The following is a 26,819-nucleotide window of genomic DNA, read 5'->3' as shown; positions in this document are numbered from 1 at the left end:
TTATTATCAATCTATTAATAATGTAACAATTATCTTACCCAATGGTCGAGCTGGATGCTTATTCCACAAATACGTTCTCTTTACAGGTGAGAGATAGGAGTCCCTTGCGAAGGATGGTGATCTGCCCCATCTTAGAAAGGGGTCATATGGCTTCCAGGAGGGCACTGCGTCCCACCACCATGGGTCACGGGCAATTGCTGACATTGGCATAAACTTTGAGGGGTTCAGGAGATCGTGCAATGGTGACACGGATCTACCATGAGATGGTGACCAGATTGGACGTCCTGCACGAAAGGTAGGAAGTGATGTTTTGATTATTAATGGTTTGAGAATTGGTTTTATTTGATTTCAACTGAGGAAGAACTTTGAGTTTGTTTGAAAGTTTTTGATTTTTTTTATATAATTGTTTGAACAGCAATCAGAAGTCTTTTAGGTTCTATAAGCTGTTGGTCAAGACTTATGACTACTTATTTCATGAGAGGCAATCCATCGATTTGCCATTCTCTTATGTGTGGGATAGAAAAAATATTTGAATGGTTTATTATGAACGTAGGTCGTTACATAACTAAGTTATGTTTGAGACAATAATTGAAGTTGAATTTATTTTGATATTGACACCAAAGTATACCAAAGTTAAATTTTGCTTTTTGTACACAAATTTTGTAAATGCACAGATCAACAAATTTAATTATATTTTTTTTTCATCAGTTGAACTCAAATAAATGTAAACTACTATTCTAAACTACTATTGTTAATTCTATAAAGCATTATTTATACAGCTACAACATTTATCGAGTCTCTTAATAGACTTTTTGGTAAAAATAATACCAAATTTGTGTGTTGTGTTTTGCTGTATGTGTTTATACATGTTTATGTGAAATTATGTACTTCAGAAAATATGATTTTTTAGCACAAATGATTTTTTTTCGTGAATTTGTGACGGAGATTGCGAACGAATTTTTAATATAATGGCGTGCTAAATGCTTAAAATGGGAATGAAATTTGACAAGAAATTTGAATAGCTTTCATAATTTTATGAAAACGGTTTTGTTTAATGCATTTTACAAAACCTAAGTATTTCCAAGTATTAAAACTACTAAATAATCTGGATAATCGAGCCTTTGATGTTACGTATAAAAAAAACTGTTAAAAATTATATTTATGTGTATAAATAGCAACAAGCTAAATTTTTATAAATTTGAATTTCATAGTAAACTGTATTTCTATCTCATCAAGAGTCATCAATCTTGATTTAATATAAATATTTACACTAATACATTAAAAATCAATCATCTACTTAAATCCAAACATAATTAACTATCACAACATCAAAATATTAGTATACACATAAAAATATATACATTTTTACATATCACCGGTATTTACAAGAGATTAAGTTATTCATTCACCTAAACACCAAACAACATCAAATTCTTTATATTTTTATTATATATTTGAATGTTTTCTGAAAGTCAAGAGTCTTAAATCTTGTCTTCATTTATTTCCTTTTTTATTAGGCTAACTACCAAAATTATCATCTATACATATAAAACACAAAATTTACGAAAAATAAATATGTAAACTTACCCAAGCGAACCCAATTTTAAGATGACACGATAATTTTTTAAAACATACACGTTATTTTTTTGAAACCAAAATTCGCACTTTTTCAAGTAATAGTTACTAGATTCTTGCATATATTTTTTCTTAATTTTTATGGAACCTATTGAGTAGAAAAATATCAAACTGAGAAAACAAATTTACTTAGTCGCTGGTCGAAATGAATCAGATCCATACAGCTTGAATTTTTTGCTGGAATTTGATAAAAAAAATAGCAGTATTTCTAAAATTTTGCCTATTAGATCCAAATTCCGTCAATTCTGATATTCCAGATTTCATCCTGTTTTTTTTTAATATGAATATATAAAAGGAGATTTTCGAATTTGTAGATTAAACCACCGAAATTAATAATTTGCCAAATTCCCATTATACTATCAACAATATTTCATTCTTATGCAAGAACCTAATTAAAGTGATAGGTATAAATTATTACTGTTAATCATAAATCACCAACCCATCATCAACCTTCTTCATCTATTTCTACTCAATCATAAAAAATACCAAATAACTTCTTTGGATCATAAAATTTCACTCTATGAAAAAATATTAGGGAATACTTGCCTAATAAGGCATTATATATTTGAGTTAATCGATAAAGTAAAAATGCTAACTATATGTGAATAACTCTATAAATGACAAATTATTCTAATAGGAATTTAGGTTTCTATGAAAGAAATGAATGAAGTGGACATAGTGTTTGTATTTTTGGTATCCACATGTAGATAGAAAAAAATATAGAAATATACGTGCATCATATGATTTCACACATATGAGTTACATTATTCGATGAAATGAAATTTGAACCGTTGTGAGACAAATTCAAATTCAAAAGTAAATTTTCTATAGTAAATAAACTGCATTCAACTATTGATTGATGATGATAATTCAATGGAATTCAAGGTTTCAATGTAATGAAAGAAATGAGCACGATGTATGTTTTTGCCTTTGGTTTTCGAATACAGATGAATAATTTGAAGAAGAAAAAGTTTAGACTCTAGATCTACTATGGAAAGTGAATCTAATTATATCACAAAAACTGTGATCTTGGGTGATATCATCGTTTTATCCTGAATAAAGCAATTATCTGAGAAATCTGACTAACCAATTTGCGGTTTGAGATGCTATTATCAAATCAACGAATATTTAGTATGGTAATATTTTCATATAGCAGAACAATTAATAAAATGTTTAATATTTTCTGGGTCTAAAATCTTGACAGTAATTTCAAATAAGAATAAGTCAAATTTCCTGAATTACCATTGCTTAAATTTTGTATGTGGTAGTTGACGAAAGTCTTCATCATGCATCATAAATAAATTTTAAATTTTCATAGAATTCCAGTTTTATATCTTCAACAGGAAAACATTCAAATATTATTTAAATTTTGTTATCAACAAATCAAAGAAATTTACATAAAATCTTTTGAAAAATTAGTAAATAACAAGTGTACACGTCGAAAACTCAAGCACTTCAATAGTCATCTCAAAAAACGAACAAAGGGATGCAAAAACTTAACGATCACAAATAAAACTATAACCAAAAAACAAATATCGTAATTCTCTAAATTTCCAACCGTCTAAGTCGTATGCAATTTCGTTTTCCCGCGGCGGCAAAAGTCTAGTCTTGACGGGCGTGGGTGAGACGCCGCGTTCGTACCGACTGCCGCCGAAGACGATGTCGTCCTCATCGGGAGCGAAAAAGTCATCGTCGAAAGGCGAGAAACGCCTTCCCGAATTTGGCGGTAAACTGCCGCCACGCGGTAAACTACCGCCACGGGGTACAGATGAACGATCGCGGCGGGTCGGGGAGCGGCTGCGGCGGCCACCTGGGTGAATCGGGTTTATATTTATGTAATAGAATTAGATTTAGACTTATGCCGATTAAAAGAATATTTGATTTAGAAATATATAATGCTAGTTCTTAAAATAAATTTTTGAGGTTATAAGCTCGCTCTTGTAAGGTGACTATACGTTCCGGTTTGACCGGGACAGTCCCGGATTTTCACCTTGTGTCTCGGGTTTTTGGAAAAGCTTTATTTGTACCGGATTTTGATCTTTTGTCCAGGATTGTCTCGGTTTTTCGAAAATTAACAGATGAATTACCAAAAATTATGAAAACAAACGAACAAGTGCTGATTTTTTCAAATTATTTTACAAGAATATTATACAAGGCTCAAAAGCGCGAAAAACATATAGATCGATATATTGGATAAAAAAGTATTGCATATAATCGAATAAAAAAGTTTTATTAAGAGTCCGTATTTTTTAGAAAAAAAGATTTATGTAAAAAACTGTTATAGCTGCAGTCCCGGATTAGCATAACTAAAAATTGCTGTCCCAGTTTTGACTTTGAAAAATATGGTCACCTTAGCTCTTGTAATACATTTTTGGGGATTATAAGCCGAAGAAGGCGATTAGCATATGACTTTGAAAATTTGCTTCAAATTAATTAGTTTAAATAGTTTAAATCTGTTATTTGATTTGATCAAAAAAATAATTTTTATAGAGTTTGTTTGGATGTACTTTTGTTTAATTTTTTTATATACAGTCAACCCGTCCATAACACGGTGCTCTGAAAAGATTTGATATTTCCAGGAGCTGATATTGCGACAGCCCTCTTAACTAGTAACTAGATTTTGTAAAAAGTTTTAATAATAAATAACAGAAGTCTCAATTTTGTAAAAAGTTTTAATAAGTTTTATAGTCTTTTTCAATAACGTTATATAAACATGCCAGTTCATATCAAAAGTTTTAGTAATATCGGAGCTCTTTCACAGCACGTTGTTGATTTTTATAAAAAAACATTCCAGAATTCTGCTGGAATTTGTTGAAAACAATTTTTTAATTTAATTTTGGATATATTTTTTGTCATATTGGTATGCAATGTCTTCAATTCACTAAAAATTATTGATATATTTTTTTTATCATATCCTTATATGAACTCTTCAATTCAATAATAAGAATTTAAACTTTTTCTTCGAATTCTTAGATATAAATATAAATATAACAATATATAATTCATCCTGCCTTTTGTATGCACTGGTCTCCATATAACGCGGTACAAATACTTGATACTAATTCTGAATAGTTTTCCTTTCCCTAAATCATGATAAATTGTTTCTATAGAATCCAGAATAAATAAGCCGAGTTTCTATAACGCTTTTTACATATTATACGATAGGCACTCAATGCGTTACAGGAGGGTTAACTGCATATAGAGCTTCCTTCATATTAAATTACTTTTTTAAATACTATTTTTAAAACGTACGAGTATTTTATAACGCTTTTTCCATATTACGCGGTAGGCACTCAATGCGTTATAAGAGGGTTAACTGTATATAAAGCTTCCTTAATATCAAATTATTTTTTCAAATACTGCTATTACTATATTACTGTATGGTACATTTTCGTATTTTTGGAATAAAATCAGATGTTGCGATTTTATTTAATTTAATAAAAAAGATACAATAAATCGAGTAAGAAAAGAAATTTGATAGTATAGATAAAAAAGTAAAAAAAATAATTTGTTTAAGTCATAAATGCTTCATGAGAATAATGTAGTTATACAGTTTAGATATTTTTTGATAACTGGATGTTTTAAAAACTACGACAATTTAGAAAAATAGTTGGGAATTTTAAAAACGTTTTCTTAATGTTTAAATTTAGTAACACTCTCGGCATTAAATCTATAACGATATTTTATTAGCTATCAGTATGATAGATATTTTACTAATCTTTAACTTTTTAATAATAAGATTATAACAAGTATATATCAATAATGAGATGGAAATTTGTTCCTGCTGAAATGGTTTCATAATTAGTAAATCATTTATGAAAAATGATCTGCGAAGTGAAAATCAAATTTTTAACCAAAAAATTTAATGAAAGTTGAAGATTTGTATGACTAAAAATTTAGATATGGTGAAATGAAAACATAAAGTATCATATTTTGCGATTATTAGTGATGACTTGTGTACTTCTGTTTAAGTGTAAAGAAATAACTTTTTGAAATTGAGAAACTGAAAGTATCAGGCGTCTCCACCGCATTAAGAAGATTTTTCTGATCGTAATTTTTTTTAAACATTTAAATTTAAAGAAATAAATAAAAGTAAATTCCAAAAACACTCAAAAATTCGGTTGTGTTCAAAAAATTTATTGAAAAATATATATAATATTATATTTAATTTATATTATTATAATATTATGACATTGATTGTTCTTTAAAACTAAATGTTATGAACTAAATTAATACTAACAAGATTTTGTTTTGCTGTTCTTAACATTGAAGAATTTATCAAATAAATAAATAATGATTAAACACAACACATTAATATATTTTATCATTTTTTTGGATATCATTTTTGCTTTTTTATGTTTTCGGTTAAAAGTACAAAAGCAACATATCTAAGCTTACACTTACTAGAAGAAATATAAATCGTGAGTTTTTCCCCTTTTTTATAGTTTAAACTAAAATTAAATCAATTATGTGTTATAGATTTTTGAATCGTAGAATATTATTGTCTACAATTTTATACTTAAATTATAATAAACACAAAATCTTTATTATATTCAGTATAATTAACCGATGAAAATTAAATTGAAATTAAGGTGGATACGCAAACGCTGATGCATAAAATACGCGTTTGAATTTTTATCAAAGTTATATAACACATAATAAAATACCTATTTAAAACGAACACTTTTATGACCCTTTTGAAAAAATATTGTACACAAAATATGACGAGACACGAATTTAATAAAAACATATTTTGTGCACATATTTTTATTCAAAATTATATAGATTTATTTTGAAGTCATCGTTAATGAGAGTAATTGATAGTGAAGATTTTAGCTTCTTCATAAAATCAGATAAAACCGGTAAAATGAAGTATCAAGAATTGAAGAAATTTTTGTAATTGGCAAATTCAAACTATGCACTCAAATTTTGTATTTAAAAATAAGGCGGCATCAAAATGTAATTAAAAATTTCATAAATGTTTGTAACATGAGTGCATTTTCCACAGAATGTCCCATACAAAACCGGCATCACAAAAAAGACATGTAAGACATAACTAACATAAAATACCAATTTTCTATGAGACATCCCTCATAACTCTCAACTCAATCGTCCCTTATTTTTTCAATTTTCATCATTTGTCCACAAAAAGATCCATCGTTTAGAACAAGGCAATCTTACCGAATGGTGGCTTGTTGTCGGGTTCGTATTCTAAGCCCTTCAATGATTCGGGGGCGTTCTTTCCAGTGGAGGTGACTCCAACGGGTAAGGCGCGGTCCTTGAGCAAAAGGCCGTAGCGGGATGGGTAACGGGCGTCCAATTCGGTCATCCTGTCCAAATGGTCTTGCCAGGCGCGGCTGTGGTCGAACAGGGCGCTTTGGTATTTCTTTGGCACGTGGAAGCCTAATAATAAAATAGAATAATATTTATCATTTTATCTATTTCATATATCGAAATGATGACTGATGATGTTCTGTTGTATTCAAGTGATGAAAACGAAGTTAGGAATTTTAGTAATTTACTATGATTTGGAATTATAGATGAGAAGCAAATGGATGCACATATATAACATAATACGCAGTTATTATTATTTACGCACATATATAAATAATGTTAACCTTGTATATTATAAACAAAAAACTTTACAATGTTAAATTTATTGATTTTTAATTTGAATATTTTTGAGAACTGAACAGAAAGAATTGAACGAAATTATTTTTAAACAACTGATTTTAAATAGATATATTATCTTATGATGAAAATCAAACAGATGACATGAAAGATGTATCTAAAAATGTAAAACTCTTTGGTTGTTGCTGCTCACTCATAGAATTTTTTTGTGAAAAAATGTTTATTTTGAATTATATTAACCATGAATGATTTTTATGCATATTGATCTTGTGCATTTGTAAATATTTTTAAGAAGCTGAACTATATTAAGAAGTAGTGTTTCAATTCTATTTTTTTATTTACATCATAGATAAAGTGTTTATAATTATCTATTATATAAAAATAAGTCGGGTTTTCCTTCCTGACGATATAACTCCAGATCGCACGAAACGATTTCGACGGTTTTGTATTCGTTGGAAAGGTCTCGGGCTTCGTTATAGCAAAGAAAATTGATGAAAGATTTCAACAGAAAAGCGGAAAAAACTTTTTCTTTTTACACATACAGCGTCATCTCTGATACTTAGCATGTAGTACAAACTAATATTTTTTGTTTTGACTGCTACTCATTTGTTTGAAAGCTACTCATTGTTCTCTGCTCAGTTAATTTCATGTGACAAACCGGCATTGTGTTCACTGTGAAATTGTGCAAAAAAGTGAAAAAAATAAGTTATTCATTCCCTAACATTTCAATTGGAAACCATCAAATCAATCACGTGTATTGTGCAAATTTTTATTCAATTTCAACAGCAGGGAATTGTTTCCTTCATCTTTTAATCAACAAACGAAATGTTACATAAAATGAAACCATCTGGTGGTGAAACGGAGTTTGCCCGGTTTGCTAGTTTATATTTAAAAAAGACAGAGAATAATAGCAAAAATGCATAATTGGCGTTAATAACTTGGATAAAGTTTTATTATTTATTGATTTTTGAATGGTCGAAATTTATAGTTCTACTAAATTTCAACGTATTTTTATATAAATTGTCGAAATCATATCTGAGTTATACTTATTATCCAGATTTTTAGGTATCTCAACTATTTGTTTTTTCTAAATCTAAAGATTAGCTAATTTGCTATTGCTAATTGACGAAAGTAATCAGTTTAAATATTTATTTTAAAATCATCTATGGTCTTTCAATAATAGTTTGTCACAAACTACTGGCTTCTTTAATTTATTAAAAAAATTTAATTTATTAAAAAAATTATTCTTCAATATAACTTTCAATAAGTGATATATTTAATAATACCTTATTTGTTGAAATAATTAACTGTACGTTTTTGCTGGTATATTTCTCTAAAACGATAATGAAAATAATTAATTTAAATTTTACAAACTAATTTTTTCATTGTTTGTAAGAAAATATTATTATGAAAATAAAAGTTTTAGCAAGATTTTATGCAACTACGTTAATGTACTATGTTTCATAAACAAGTGTCTCACCAAAAAAGGATTATTTTACTTTAATTATTAACTGTATTCATTTTTTAAAATGCATTTCTAAAACTTGCCTATTTCTTCTGATTTATCTTAACAAAAATTATAAAAGATATGAATAATGGCAAATGTGTTTTGTGTGAAACACTAACATTCTTAGGAAGAAAATAAAAAACCTGAAATAAAATGGATCAGGGTAAAAAATATAGTAAAAAATTAAATACAACAGGTTTTATCGACAGCAAGCAAAAATGATCGAATGTGGGGTTATTAGTTTAAATTGATGATGAAAAAGAAAATTCTTCCAAGCAACATGAAATATGTTAATAGCATTCCCAATATTAATTTATTACGAATAGCAAATTATTAATTAATTTAGCGATGATTCGTCATTTTTGCCAGATGTTTAAAACCTTTTTGAATTTTTGTGTAAAATCGAACTTTTATTTCAACAACTGATTACAAACTCTTATAATATATTATAATATATTATTTGTTTATATATACATTTAACAGAATTGAATAACACTTTAACAATTATATAATGCATGGCAGTAGACACGGATAATGGTAATAATTTTTTTTAAATTTAGATTGATCTCAATTGTAAATTTTGACAATTTTAATTAATTCGAACAATGTTTTAAAATTTTATTGGCAGTTTTTTATCCAGTAATCCAAACATGTCCTGCGCTATTGCTATTGATAATATGTTAGTTAACAAATTGGCTATTAATAATAGTTGATTATTATATTTAAACAAAACGATCTAGTTGCAAATATGATGGTGCAAATGTGTAAAAATTTGGCATCTGGATTATTTTTTCAAGCTGGCTCAAGCTGATTCAGTTAAACTTCCTCTGAAACAATATATGAAACAGAATATTGGTATTGGGCGCCAATATCTTTATATCACAAGAGTAATAATTTTTAACCGGGGTAAAAGAAATACAATTTCATATTTATGAAGAAAATTCCACAAATAATATCATATCGACTCGGCAGTGAAAATTGCCTATTTTAGCAATAATAAAAATTATTTTGTTTTGATTCACAAAATTATTCTTCAGTTGTATTTTCAAAATTATTAATATATTTAATAATGTCTTTAACTATCTAATTAAAATAATAAATATTAGAAAACCAACAATTTTCATTGCCTTATTTATATTTCTATTTCTCAAAACTAATTTAGTTAAAGTCCAAGAACCTATATATTTACTTCTTAAATTATTCTCAATCAAAGGGAGAATTAAAATCTAATTTAATTTAATTTGTCGCTAAATTAATTAAATTAAGAAAATATATATTTATTCTTATTCCCCATTATTTAAATTATTATACACTCAAAGAATGCATCTAAAAATCATGAAAATTTTGATTAATTACATATAATAGTTTGAATCTATTCAGAACAAATTTCAAAGTGTAGAATTATCCAATTATAATTACTCTTGTGATAATAAGCTCTCTTAATTATGAACATTTATTAATTAAAATTAATGATTATGATTAGTTGTGTGTTATGAGATGTTTGTGTGTTTTGTTAAGAGTCTAAAAAGCATTTTTGGTGGTTTGTGTGAAGCAAAAGCTTGCTTTTGTTGGTTTCATTTAAAATTTTTATTGATAAGGCATCGTCTGTATGTAAAATTGTGATAATTTGCACAGTTTCTTTGAAATTTCAACAGATATATTTTAGTTTAATTACACAAATTATATTATGTAATGACTATCATTAACATTTTTCTAATATTTTACATAACAGGTAAAGAAATATTTTTTATCCGTTATATAAAATGCTAAAATAAATAGTTTAACTGCAAAGAAACTGTGCAAAATTTGTTATTGCTTATATATGTATATATACATATATAAATAAATAAATTTAAATAAATAATTCGTATTCACAAACCATTGCAAGATAAGATAAAAATCGCGATAAACTATTGCATATTTGAACAACTTAAATATAATAATATATAACAAAAAATAATTGTTTAAAGAAAGTTAAAACTAGTAGGGCTGTTAATACAAAAGCATGGTATCGTGCTTTAAGGCAAATTGCTGGAACTTTCCGTACCAATTTTTTTTTTTTTTTTTTAATTTACTCTGAAAATAATAGATTTTTGAAAAACTATAAATTTTTGACAAAAATTTACTTTTTTTTGAAAAAAGACTTTTTGAAAAAAAAATTATTTTGAAATATTTTGAAAATTCTGAACTTTTTAACTTCCCGTAGGGCAAGTTATAGTAATCGCAAAAAAATCGAAAATGAAAATTTTTATATATCTTTACGTTTCAAAGGTTTCTAAACATTTTGGCATACCTTAGAAAAAATGGATGTATGTGTGTGTGTGTGTGTGTATGTGTGTGTGTATGTGTGTGTGTATGTGTGTGTGTATGTGTGTGTGTATGTATGTACGTGTGTGTATGTATGTGCGGATACAAATTTTCGTCGACGATTTCGGGAACACGGATCAACCGATTTGAATAATTCAAAAAACATTCGATTCGTATTGATAAGGAGACGTGCTGATTAGTTTTTGGCGAAGGCAGGTCTAGCCGTTCCGAAGATACGGGGCAAAAAGTGCCGAAAACGGTAACTCAGTTTTTAAGAGAACGGAGCGTCCGATTTGAATAATTCAAAAAACATTTCACTTGTATTGACAAGATGAAGAATCGATAAAATTTTCATGAAGGTAGGTCTAGCGGTTTCGGAGATATAGAGGAAAAAATAAAAAAATGAGCCATTTGGCGGTCAAAAATGATCATTTGACATATGCACATCAAATTATCAGATATTTTATAGAGATTTTAACAATAAGTATACATTTTGTTAACATTCCTATGGGTTCCGTACCAATGCTTATGCGTTAGACAGCGACGCGGCGCTTACGCGCTTTTTATTTTGTTCCTATGCAGTTAAAGCAGTACGATTGCTTTGAAAAAAAGTTCAGATCTTCCACAATATGTCAAAATAAAGAAAAATTTTTTTTTCAAAAAAAAAACAAAAAAAAAAAAAAAAAAAAATTAAAAAAAAATATTTTTTTTTTTAATTTTTTTTTCAAAAAAAGTGATTTTTTGTCCAATTTATAGTTTCTCAAAAATCTTATTTTTTCAAAGTAAATTTTTTTTCAAAAATGTTAATGGTTTTTAAAAAAATAATAATTTTTGGTACGGGAAGTTCCAGCAATTTGCCTTAAGGCACGATGCCTTAATTGCCTTAAGACAGAATTCCACTTACAGCTAGTTTTTAAAGCAATCGTACTGCTCTAACTGCATAGAGACGAAATATCAAAGCGCATAAGCGCCGCCGTCTAACGGATAAGCATTGGTACGGAACCCATAGGAGTGTATACAAAATTTATACTTATGGTTAAAATCTCTATAAAAGATCTGATAATTTGACGTGCATATGTCTAATGATCATTTTTGACCGCCTAATGGCATATTTTTTTACTTTTTTCATCAGATCTCCGAAACCGCTAGACCTGCCTTCATGAAAATTTGATCAGTTCTTTATCTTGTTAATACAAGTTCATTAAAATCGGACACTCCGTTCTCTTAAAAACTGAATTACTGTTTTTGGCACTTTTTGCCCCATATTTTGGGAACGACAAGTCCTGCCTTCGCCAAAAATTTTAATTCTTATCAATACGAATCAAATGTTTTTTTAATTATTCAAATCGCTTCATCCGTGTTCCCGAAATCGTTGACGAAAATTTGTATCCGAACACACATACACACACGCACACACACACACAAACACACTCACGTACATCCATTTTTTCTAAGGTATGCCAAAATATTCAGAAACCTCTGAAACGTAAAGATATATAAAAATTTTTATTTTCGATTTTTTTGCGATTACTATAACTTACCCTACGGGAAGTTAATAAAGAAAGCATTTTTTTTTAAAAAGTCTTTTTTTTCAAAAAAGTAAATTTTTGTCAAAAATTTATAGTTCTCTAAAATCCAATTTTTTCAAAGTAATTTATTTTCAAAAAAGTTAATCTTGTCAAAAAATAATTTTGGTACGGGAAGTTCCAGCAATTTGATCGTTTCTTTAAATTTTTTTGAACAGCAATTGGGTTAAATCAGTATCTCAATCAATCGGTTTGCAAATACGTCCAAAACATCTACCATCTATCCATCTATCCATTATCTATTATCTGTACTCACTGGGTCTGTATCTGTCCAATCCGTCGTATCTGTGGGGGTACAGGTCCCTGGGGCTGTAGCCGTAGGTTTCGCGGTGGATTGGCAAGTAGCGGTACCCTGGGACGGTGATGCGTTCGGCGGCGTGGGAGGGGTCGTCGTAGATGCTGCGGGACAGGGGCCAGGTGGATGTGAATTCGGGGAAGGAGGATAGGGGCTGAAGGCTGAGCGGGGCCTGTAGGCGCTCTCGGGGGCGCGGATGTCGTCTGAACCTGGAAGGGAAAAATATTTTGAGATTTATTTGGATTTTTGACTGAAAACTAAATATTGTTATATTATTTTTAAATTCGATTTTTAGTATTCATTACATGAGTTTGTATATGAGCAAAAGTTTGACCTTCCGGTGATTTTTTCTCAAAATCAGCAGCTTTATTACAATTATCAGATGCTAAATGCTAAATCGACTTTTTAAATTCAAAAATTGTTCGAACGATTTCAGTTGAAAATCGTGCTGACTGGTTTTTAGTAAATGTAGATCGAGTCAGTTCTTCGTAATTAAGTTTTGAAGATTTCAATGAAACTTTGTATGATGGCAGAATTCATAGTCTTAAAAAAATAACGTCAAAAGTTTAGGTTTTATTATGGCAATTTCTAATATATTGAAAATATTTCGCATCTGGATTTACGGAAAAATGCTTTACTTTTACCTAGATAGTATAATTTTTTGAAAAAATATGAAGTAAACCTCCTACATAGGAGCATAGAGAATTGCGCACTATCTAAAAGTTAATATTAAGAGTTAAAACTTTCAGAGAATTGTTTTTTATCAATTTGGAACCATTTGAGCCCTTGGGAGCAAGGAAATTCGAAAATGTCCATATTAAGGACCACCCTAATATATATATATATATATATATATACTAGCAAACCCGACGAACTCCGTTTCGCCACCAGATGGTTTTGTGAGAAAGACGAAGAAATTTTTTGTTTGTTTTATATTTGAAAAGGACAAATTTGATTTTATTACACAACAGTAATGAATTTACTTCGATTACAAAATGAAGTGTTTTTTACTTCTCTAAGTAAATGAAAGTGAATCCGCAAATTATCCGTTTCATTGAAGTGCTTTTTGGTAAACCACATTTTTTGTTTTTTGGTCTGACGTTAACACAAACAGAGCGGATAGTTTTCCAACTCGTGAACAGGCAACGTATAACTGCCCATGTGAAATCAATGATTTTCTAAATCATCTATTAGAAATTTATCCCGCAAACACTAAGCGATTGGCCTTGCGACATGTCAATTGTCATTGCGAACGCAAGGCGAACTGGAAATTGCAATCGTTTGAAGTCAAACGGAAGACCAGTCGGAATCATTGGTATGTCACCAAATAGCCAGCCATTTTTGATTGAATGGTTAAATTCAGTGCGTGTACATCATTATTCTTTGCGGCAAGAATTGCTCGTTGACTTAACCAAGCATAATTATGATAATTCTCACTAATGTCATTACTCGAATTTTTAATTACGGTGCGTAAAGTTCCGGCAATTTGCATTAAGGCACGATGCCATGAACCACTAATTTCTTTAGCTATAAACCTTGTGGAGCCTTGTGGATACCTTTCCAACGAATGCAAAATTGTCGAAATCGGTTTGTGCGTTCTGGAATTTTATCGTCAGGAAGGAAAACCCGACTTATTTATATATATATGTAGATAAATATATATCTTTATATATATATATATATATATATATAAATATATATCTTTATATATATATATATAATTCATAAATATAAAATTTTTTAAATCTTACCCTTGAGGGATCTGACGTATGACTGCCAGAATTTGGCTTTCTTGGAGGCGGTCTCGTTCCTGCCGATCATATCCAAATGATTTTTAAACATCTTGATGTCGTTTTAGGTTTCTTCTACTAATTTAATACGTCAGTCGTTCGCTGTAAATAAAATAAGAGGATATTTAGAATTTGTGAATAATTCTTGCCAATTTAAAAACTATACCTACTCACAAACTATATGTAAAATTTAAAGTTTACTGATTCAGTAAATATGAGTTTTGAAATAAACATTTGAACAACTAATATTTTTGAAGGTTTACTTCAAGTATCTTATTAAATTCTATTGCTAGAACTTAATTTGAAATTCAAATTTTTCTATTAAATAATTTTGATAGATAATGGTTGTGATGATAATGTGCAGAAATTTTACATTGTGTTTACTTTTTTATTTTTCAAATTATATTTATATATTTTTTCTGCACATGAGAATATTACTTAAAGAATCAAATGCATATTATTTTACATTATAATAATGGATTATTGAAATCTGCTATTTTATTGAACAGTTTACTATAAGATTCATTAACAATGAAAAGTAAATCAGATATTTTCAAATAAATAATATATTGTATGTAGTTATAAAGAGAAAAAAGCTTCGACAATGGGCTACTTTTACGTCACTCTAATAAATCTTATTATAACATCTTAAGAATATTTTGGGCAAATGATGTGATCACATTTAAATATAGACTTTTCTATAAAATACTTAATATTTGTCTACTTATATTATATCGTCAGGTTTATATTAAATTTAATTCAGATATTTAAGTTAAGTAAAATTATGATACTAAATTTAAGAAAAAATTGCTTTCGGAATTTAATTTTGATTAACTAATTAGAGAGTTGTTTGATAAAGTTTTTACAAACGATTTTTTTGAAGACAAATAAACCATGAACTATCTTGAAAGTGATAAAAATGTTAAATTTATCAAAATATATTGCAACGATAGGCATATCAAATCGGGACTCGAAATTTGTGTTAGAACAATTATTTATTTTTAATTTTTAATTTTAAAAGTTTTTGCGAAATAATAGCTGCAATATTCTTCCAAAATACAAATTTTATCGGTACTATTTTTAGAAAGACTACACTATATATAACATGGATCTGGAATTTCGTAATAGATATTTATTAGCAACGTTAGAATAACTAGTGATATTATATGTTGTAAAATCGTTTTTTTTATTCAGTTTACTTTTTTATTCGATATTTTCTTATTGTTTACACCTTGGCAAGTGAAAGGGTTTAGTTGGTTCTTTTTACCTCACCCATGTGTTAGCTTTTATAGAGTTCATATATAAAAACCTATTGAACTTAAAAATAACAATGAAGTTAATAACGCATACTTAAAAATTATATTCAATAAAAGAGGTTAAAGCCAAAAAAACTACCAACAAAAAAAAACATTTGTTATGAATATTGTATTGATACATAAACGTTTATCTCCTGATAGCGACGTGGTAAGAATTATGGTAATCTTTTGCCTTCTACTTCAAAATAGTGACGTTAAAAAAATCTATATTTTACTTGATTATAAGATAATGGTGGACCACTGGACCATTGGTGGTATACCTTGTTACCTGAGGATCGTTTATCCCCACTGTACCCTATGTACAAATATGTATACGCTTTCCTTTCCCAGGTTGATTCATTCAACTTTACCTTAAATTTTGATTAAATAGATTATATTGCTCGATTATAATTCTCAATCGATTTCTACTTTTACTCAAAATCGCTCGGTATTTTTAATCTCATCGGCTGTGCGCCCAAAATTAGCTATGTGAAGAAGCGATTACGCAAATATATGTGAAAACGCTTATTAATGTGTACAACACCTACATGTATATAACTCGAAGTCAGTTTCGAGTTACAGCAAGTTTATAAATACGCGATTTAGCCAAGGTCGACGCTAGCCAAATTCCTCGCCCGAAACCAAAAGGCTAAAATTAACATTTCAGGCGCACGCTGCCGAACTAGGATCATAGGGGAAAAAATATATGTATACACTAGCAAACCGGGCGAACTCCGTTTTACCATCAGATGGTTTCATTTAATGTAACATTTCCTGTGGTGTTTAAAAGGTGAAGAAACAAATTGCCTGCTGTTGAAATTGAATAAAAATTTGCACAATACACGTGATTGATTTGATGGTTACCAATTGAAATGCTAGGAAACGAATAACTTATATTTTTTACTTTTTTTGCACAATTTCACAGTAAACACAATGCTGGTTTGTCACATGAAATTAACTGAGCAGAGAACAATGAGTAGCTGTCAAACAAATGAGTTGCAGTCAAACAAAAAATATTAGTTTGTAGAACATGCTAAGTATCAGAGATGATACTGTATGTGAAAAAAGAAAAAATGTTTTCCGCTTTTCTGTCGAATTTTTTCTGCAATTTTCTTTGCTATAATCCTCATGGAGCCCGAGACCTTTCCAATTAATCAAAATCGTCGAAATCGGTGCGTGCGTTCTGGAGTTACATCGTCAGGAAAGAAAACCCGACTTATTTTTATATAATAGATAATGACCTGTGTGTACGAGTGTCACCTATAGACGACATTCAAAGTGACAACTGTCGTTTCAAGATTTATTACTGAGTTTAAATATTTTGATTTTTAAATACATTTTTATCGATAATCATTCGAGTCCTAAATTTTGTTATTGTGCCTGATTCGTTCAGTAATGCTATTGAGCGGCTCGTTATTCCGTATAGCAGTGTCACTTCTGCGAAAAACACATATAACTGAAGTTCGCGATTAAAAATATTTACGAAAAACTTGAAATTTGTTTTTCATAAGTGGATTGATTTTTTTAGTGGATTAAACCTCAACTAACATCAATCATTTTATATTTTTGAAAATTTGTAATATTATTTACTTTACATATATAATTTCAATTGAATTCAGGTGTATTAGGATTTTTTAACCGAATTTAAATTTCCGAATAGTGATCTATTATCATATTAAAAATAATTTAAAAATTGTTTAACAATTCGAAAATCAATATAATTTATTTGTAATATAATAATTAATTTAATTATCATTAATTAAAGTATTTTTTTCAACATTTAAATATATTTGGAATTCATATAAAAAATCGATATTATTAATCAATACTCTATACAGATCTTCTTTATAGTACTAGTCAATGATTCCTTTAGTATAGATAAACAGTTAATTGCCTTGCCAAGGTATTTGCACGATAAATATCTCTGAACTATTGCAAATACAATGTATGCCAAGATAGAACTGATAAATTGAAAATCAGACTAATTGTTTTTCAAGATTAACTTATTAGATTACTAATTAAATAAAATTCGTATGTTATGATAAAAATTGTATGCCCAAACAGCATTAGCAGATGGATTTATAAGTATTACATGTTTACTCCTTGTTTGGTTAGTTATCGTTCGATTTTTTTAACACTTTGAACCGAATTCAAAAAACAAATTTTTTAAGAATATATACGAATTCGGGCGATCTAAGTTTTAATTATATTTCAGATACTTGAGAATATAATATGAAGACGATATGGCAGGATTCTAAGATAGTATTGCAAAAATTGTAATGCATTTAATTATTTTTTATATATAACTCTCTTTAATAAGTTCTAACTCAATAGCTTTGACAAATTTTGTTACAAAACTAATAACTGATATCTTTCTGAGGTTATGCTAATTCAGACCCAAAATCTTACAAATAACAAAATATTTGATCTAATTGTTCTAAATTTTGGATTTAAATTAAAATCACTGTTACCAGCTTATCAAATTTACGACATATTTTATATGAACGGCATGATTTTTCTAATTTTTTAAACAATTTGCTAAATAATTATTTTAATATAGTCTGCATGTGGCAGCAACGATATATAAAGATATCATTGAAATGTTTATGTGTAATTGTGCATATTTTTAAATTAGTATATATGTGGTAATATGCATTTAAATTTGATACTACTTTAAAAATTTTCACTTGATATAATCACGTTTCAAATAATCACTTGTTACACAAAACAGGAAACATTTGCTTGTGTGCACTGAATGTAATAAATTAGAGTTACTACTTAATATGGTTCATATTTTAATTAAACCTTATAGTATATTTTTTTAAATTTATTCTAGGATTTGATTATATTATTAATTAGCGATTGGTCATTTTTTTAAAGAACGTTTTGAAATGTTGAATATGGTATCACCAAATCAATCTAATCTTCATGAAAGCACAAATCCTCATTGCAGTTTACAATACCATATTAATTTATAATTTTTATTTTACAGTTAATTTCTTTATCATATTATTTCTAATCTCACCAAATTCACAGATTAAAGTTTTAAAAAACATTAGCATAATTAATAACTGATATCACATTAATATAATACTTTATTTCTTCTGATCACTTGTTCAAAAATTCAGCACTTCTTGTTTAATTTAATTCAACACTTTATTTAATTAATTTGTTTTTTAGGAAAAAATATTTCTTTATTTGTTGTAACATATAAATTGACTTACTTAATTGTTAAATATTATAAATAATTATTTATTGAATTATAAATAAATTTATCAATATTTTATCGATGTGCACAGATATAATAATTAAATATGTGCACATAAAAGAATATACACATAAATATGAAGTATGTGCACACAAACTAATAAAATTGCATATAAACACAGATATATGTATTATATATATATATATATATATATATATATCCATATATACGATTCGTTACCCCCAAAGCTAATTATTCTAGATATAACTAATTATTCACTGAAACTTCAATTAAATTTGATTTATGTAATGGTACCTACTTTTAAATATAATAAATTAAAAGTTCGTTGGGGAATTTTTGTAAAAAAATCCGTGTCTGACTGAGCAAAAACAGTTTTATTTTTGCATTATATATATAAGAGCCCGGGTCCAGAAATCTCTGACCAGGACGCACGCGCAGGCCAATCGAATATATATATCGAGGAGGAGTGAGAGGTGGAACCCTATATTTGTAGCGCCAGCCGGGAACACCGGAATATATATAAGTATATTATATATATATATATATATATATATATATATATACCTATCTATAATATATATATATATACAAATATAGGGTAGAGCGGGGCTTAAAGGTCCACCACCGTTATCTCAAAAACCAGGAAAGTTAAGAATTTTTTACAACAATATTTGAAAGTAGAGGGCTAAAATTGTATAACTAGCCATCACCTTTATTCTTACGTCGTTGATATTTAGAGATATACGGCAATGTTTGAAAATCCATAACAAAAGTATTTGCTTTCGTTGTTAGTTTTTTTTTGTTGTATGCACTGTTGTTTAGTTTACGAGACCTTAATATAATTTTTAAATATACGTTATTTAAATGTTCTATATTTCATGTATCGTTAATATTATGTTAGATTCAACAGTTTTTTTTATATAACTTGTATAAAGGGCTACGCATAGATGAGGTAAAAAGGACCAACTAAACCTATACCCTGGCAAAAAATTAAAATATAGCAAATTAAAAAGGGAATTAAGTTAAAAAAAAAAAGCTATTTGACAAGAGATAAATTAATTAAATAGTTATTACAACTGTGCTGATAAATATTTCTAATGAAATATCAAATCAAAGTTATTTACAGCGTTATCTCTTTATTAAAGGCACCCATAAAATTTATATTTTGCAGTGATTGAATAATGTAGCTATTATTTTGTAAAATTACTTTAAAATTAAAATAAAACATTAGCCCACTGGCTGTTTCACTTACCCCGACTATGGGGTAAAAAGGACCAAGTTAAAAATTTTTGAAAAACGGCAAAAACACATTTTTACAATGATAAATTAGATAGTAGTTTCACTGAACATAGTCAGATAGTTGTTTGTTTGATATGTGTTATGGTATAATTGGTTTGGCATATTTGTTGTGGAATAATTGGTTTAGTTTTCACAATATAATCAAGTTGGACCCTTATGCCCCGCTCTACCCTATATATTCAATTAATTTGGCATATATTATACAGCAGGTCAAGTTGTATGACTAATAGGGCATTTTGTTTTTTTTTGTTATATGTGTCATTTCAATAAAATGCGCCGAAGAACACATAACGCTAAAGTAAATGTCAAGCTAGCCAAATTTTCAATTAATAATGATTTTGAGTTTTAATCTTAAATAGCTCATATTAATTTCTAATATATATAGTTCGCTATTTACTGGTAATAATTCGTAGAAATAAATTCTGAAAATTAATTTCACGAGTCCAAAATTTCCTATAAACTAAAAACTGTGAAAAATAGTCCTATTTTGCTTTAAAATTAGAGCAAAACTATGTCAAAATTTCGTGTTATGGTTTCTTTGGCAAGGTTTCTTGCAATGACCCATTAAACTGAAATTGTTAAGTACCAAGCAATTCAAAGGCCGAACAATTGAATAATTATTATATTATAACACCAACTAAATATCTGATGTAATCAAAATTACAAACTTTTTTACACAATATACTTTTGTAATCTATTTTACTGATTGTGAGTGATGCATTCGATACAGACATAAACATAGGGCATTGAAACACTTGTAATTTTTAATTATTTTAGCTTTTACTGTTATCGTTTGTAAACTTTCTTGTTACTTTATCAATTTGCACGAAAAGTCTTTCATTCTGAAGTCATTATATTCTGATTAAGTAACCCAATTTATCAGATTTGAGGGTTTTGTTATTCAATCTTAAATTATATGTAATGCATTTTATTTTTTTATACTTCATATAGTAAAAGTCATAAATAGCATTCAATGTCTAGCTGAGTTATAATGTAAAAATTAAAAAAAAATAGTTTAATTTCAATAGACTTTCAACTTATATGCTAATCAATATTAAAAATGAGTTAATTTTTTCTAAAATTTTTATCTCTCTTGATATGCATTTACAAATTTTTAGTTTTGAATAATAACTAGAAATTAAAGTTAGTTGCGAAAGTATGCGTTTCAGCATTCTGAATTATGAAACATATTTCATTTTTAATATTTCAGTTTCATTTATTATAAATACTTTTTGACGTTTCGAATTTGAGCTGCTGAATGACGACACACATCTAGTGTCAAAACTTACAAAATATAGCCAAATATATATGTATATATATATATGTATATATGTATATCTAACTTTGTTGAAACAAATTTTATATGTACATTAGACCAACATTTGCAAGTGCCCATTAAAATATAGATATGATTTGCATGTGCGGTTTTAATCTTTGTTTTCCATTAATTTTACGATTGAATGTAACTTTATAGTTAGTATAAATTTGTACCAATGAGAAGAGATATAATATTGAGAATTGTATAAATGCTTTTCGATATAACCAAAAATTAGTTTATTTTGGCACACGTACAATGTTCTCATCGTGTATTTTTAGTCCAGATGAATGTAAAATGGGAATAACGTTGCTTTTGTTACGTCAAGAGTTTAGATACTCAGAGAGGATAATATTTTAAATTTATATGGAATTTTGAAACCTTTATAAGTAGACTAACAAATGGTTTATAAGAGTAATCTTTTTAGTTTAACTTCTTAACAAGAAATGACCTGACTGATCTTAGTTAGAAACTAATAAGCACAACTTTCATATTGTATCTTTTGAAAGGTTTAAATACTTAAAATCGTCTCATGATTTTCTGTTTGAATTTTTTGATGAAAATATAAATTTCTTCTTCGGCAAGTTAAATTTAAATACACATTTGTTAAACTATTCTTAATTGATGCATAAATAGAAAAATAACTATGGAACAAAGTTTCTGTTACATATGTAGATTAGATTTTTATTTCAAAAAGTTATTTGGAGCTAGGTATTGGAGCTTTAATAACTATTGAACAAAAATTCCAGAGAATTAGATTCAAATAATTAGAGAACAAAGTTTCTGTTGTATAGATCAGTTTTTTATTCCAATAATTTATCTGGAGTTTGTGTACAACTCAACAACTAGTGTGCTTTTATATAAATTAGACTGGCGCGCCCGAAAATAGATTTTATGAATAGATTCACCGACACACATTCCGGAGAACGTCATTTTTTCTATGTAATAAGAAAGCTTTGTTTACAGAAATATCTTGCAATATCTATTTAGTTTGAAATATTATGCTTTAATATTGTATCGAAATAACATTTCATTATAATTTTTTTATAAGTACAAATAACTGTTACTGTACATCCGTGCTAAAAATATTGCTATTTAGAGAATAGTTGATTGTTTCTCTATTCAAACTTTGTAATATAAAACACTTATTGAATTCTAAAAAACATTTTATTATATATATATATATATATATATATATATATATATACGTTTTTTGGCTATCGTACGTTCTGCTTGTAATTTAATTTTAAAATAAAATTACGTCATTAATACAAGCAATGTCATGAATGGAGATTGTTTACATGTCGTATGATTCACAATCAAGGATATAAATAAATATATGTGTATGTATATTTATATATACATTCATAGTATAAAATATTACTTATATTTTTTTTCTAAATTTAAACCTTACTTTTGTCTTTACATTTCTCTCAAAACACCTTTGAAAAAATATAGACTTTTTAAGTTCAGAAAAAAATTCAAAAAATATCATCGTCTGGTTTCATTCTAATAATCTTCTGAAAAAAATCTAGCACAATACTAAACTAAATTATCTACATTAAATAGGCAATTTGTAATTCACATGGGAAATTTAAGAAGTGGCTTCTTATTTATTTATTTTTGATACTCAGGATAAGAGTTGAATTGAACACCTGAAATCGCACGCCGAAATATAGTAATAATTTCTCCCTTTATTCGAAAATTAATATATTTGTTCACTAATTGTACGAAAATCAATTAGGCAGTTAATATTTATAAAAAAATGTTTCAACTCGTAGTAAATTGAGACTTTCTTTTTTTGTTTATAATTGACTTTCTTTGTTTCTTAAATATATAAAGAAATGTATTTTATTTGAAATAACCATAATTTAGTTAAAGTAAAAAAGTCTGCTGTCACTTCATTCAGGATTTTTGGCATTTAAGTTTTAATTATTTGTATTCTTTTCAAAGCTGCTAGCAAAACTAAAATTAGAGTCTAAAATTAACATATAACTAAAATTTTAAATTATTGTCATATTAGATAATAAATTCGATTTTTTCGATTCTTTAAGAACTTTACTAATCTACAAGGCGTCTCCACCGTAATTGCATATTCTTCATAGTTCATACGTTTCTATCTGATATTTTTAATGCTGATAATAATAATTATTTAATCAATTTTATTAACTTCATTGACAGTAAAGATTTCTGGTGTTTCTTTTCAAATTATTAATGTTAGTAGTTAATTTTTTTTAAACCTGTTTCACACTGAAATCACGTATATCAGAATTTGGCACAAATCTGGCATCTCATTACGTCTTTTACCACGAGCACAATAACGTTACAAAATAACACACAAATTACAAATATTTTCACAAAACTTCACTCTTGGCTCTTCTTAAAACATATAATTTACCTCTACATCTACTGCCAATTTTAGATTTGATAATCATACATTGAAACGCCACTAAAAACGTCGAAAGTGGAAGAGATAATAATAGATTCTAAATTTTTTAATGTTTATTTTAATTTTATAGTATCAATTTCACTGTTATTTATTCTGCAAATAGTATTATAATGATTTTTTGTTTTGTGTGTATTATTAATAAGGATTTTTTTCTACTTGCAATAGGATGCTTGTTTTTCTAGTTTGATTTGTAAAATACAAGTACTTAATAATATAATTTTATATTTGGTCATTCGGAAAATATAAAAATTTATCGACAAATTTTCAATTCGACGAATTTTATTTTTTGACTTTACTATTTTAAATATTATTTATATGTAGGACTAGAAAAATAATGTGGATTTTTTTAATGCAGCTGATTTTTAAACATATTGAAGAAAATTTTATTGAAATGATATAAAATCATTACCCTTTGCGAAGGATAATTGCTCATTCAATTACCGCAACCTCTGTAACATTTTTCAAGGGTATTTATCTCAGATCAAAAATAAAAATCATTGAATCAAAAACAGATTATTCAAGTTGTGTCAAACAGTTTTCGACCTATATTACTGAAAGTTGTTGGCCAACGCAAAACCGCTCGTCCTAGATCTAAATTTTGCAAATACTTTGCTAGTATTTCAATCTAGGTTATTACAACACTGCTCTAAATAATTCAGTATTAGTGTATTCGTATGTGGGTGGTATTGAAAAATATTAGACACTCTAGAAAATAGAGAGCCCAGTGTTAAATAAATTTTTAACTAGAGATTATAACGGTTTGTACTTGTAACCGTAACTCTATGGAGCAATATAACAAGAAAAGACTAATAGATGATTTTTTTAATAGATATTGTAGTGATAGATGGACTTTTAGAACGTCATACGTCTATTTGTATATATTAAAGTAAAAAATTAAATTAAGAGTTATCTCTTCTGTTTCAAATACTTCAGTATTCTTTTTTGTCTTATAGAATATAAATACTAGTTAAAAGACCTACCTCAATAGTTTTTTTAAAAATAATTTTATGTATAAGTATGCCTTTTATTTTTCTAAGTTTTTTCAAAATTATTGCTTATAATATTTTTTGATATTTTTTTTTAAATTATATAATGCTCTAAATCTTATTTTCGAGAGTTGTAACTATAATTCTGATTAGAAAAATATGAGCAATTATAAATAAATAAATTTTAGTTTGGAACCATTTTATATTGATAATATTAATTGAAATATGTGGCATTCAGAAAATTTATAACCAAATTATTTTAAATATATTCAAATTGTAGTAATAATAGTATTAAACAATTTTGTAGCTGAATATTCAATTTTATGATTAGTTCAATATTGACATTATATATAAATATAATGCCTGTTGATTACCTCTGATTTATTTTTTAATTTATTTAGATTCCAATCAGGGCATCCATTTTTAATAAATTAAATATTTTAAAATTAATTTCTTGATTAATTGGAGCATCGTTACAAATGTCTATATAACAAGCGGTCTATTCTAAATTTATATTAAAAAAGTGAACATTTAATATAAATTTGAATAAAGGGTTAAATTAATTATAAAGTTAATTAACGTATATAAATACCTTCCAAAAATTCTGTTGTCATTTTAATTATTTCTATAACTTTACAAGGAACTAACTATATGTTATGTGTACATGTGAAAGTTAAAAATAAAATATTTGTTTAATAATTTAATGCTCATATTAATAATAGATCATAAATATAGGTTATAACTAAACAAATATTATAAGTAATATAGAACAGTGGTTTCCAACCTTCTCATACTTGCGCCCCCGTTCAAAAAAATGTTGCTCTTAATTAATTTATTTAAAAATTTAATTTAACTATTTATTTATTGTATTTTAAAATAGTATACAATGTAAAAATATACACATGAATCGTTAATTTATTATTCAATTTGACTTTTATGGATTATATTCAAAATAGTGTGGAAATAGCTGTATGCTTTTCTTGCAACAGTTTTGCAACAGATAAAGAGTGTTATATCAAAGAAAATGTTTTGGTGCATTTAAAGATTATCACAATTGACTTGATATTACTTGACAGAGAAAGCAAAACAAAGATTTTTATGAATAATATAAAATGCAAGGAGCATTATGATGTCAATTTAAGAAACACGATAAAAGCTCTAAATTCCTCTTTTTGGCAAAAAATTCTATTTTATTTACTGAAGTTTTAAGGGACTATTATTGATGTATCTTTTCATTGGTATGTCACTAAGCATATTATCCTTTACATCAAAAAGAAATAATTATTTATAAATAAATCCAACATACCTTAGATAAAAAATTGCACAAACTACTGGTACTTTGTATATATATCTAGATATATATACACACTGTAGTGGTCACCTAACACTTAAAAATTATCTCGTCGTTATAAATAAAGTTCTTTTATTCGTGTCTCACTAACAGATTGAAATAAAAAAATAAATTTGGTTAATGCGACCACTACGGTGTCGAGAT

The 26,819-nt window shown here is 27.3% G+C and overlaps 1 pseudogene; it reads right to left on the bottom strand.

Moving 5' to 3' along the window:
• Positions 1 to 26,819, bottom strand: LOC113383779 (annotated as a pseudogene).

Source organism: Ctenocephalides felis, unplaced genomic scaffold (assembly GCF_003426905.1).
Source record: "Ctenocephalides felis isolate EL2017-DRISC unplaced genomic scaffold, ASM342690v1 CF-g0.4_SCAFFOLD_03570, whole genome shotgun sequence".
Taxonomy (NCBI): Eukaryota; Metazoa; Arthropoda; class Insecta; order Siphonaptera; family Pulicidae; genus Ctenocephalides; species Ctenocephalides felis.
Note: the sequence above shows the minus strand (reverse complement) of the source record. Positions and strands in the feature narration are given on the sequence as shown.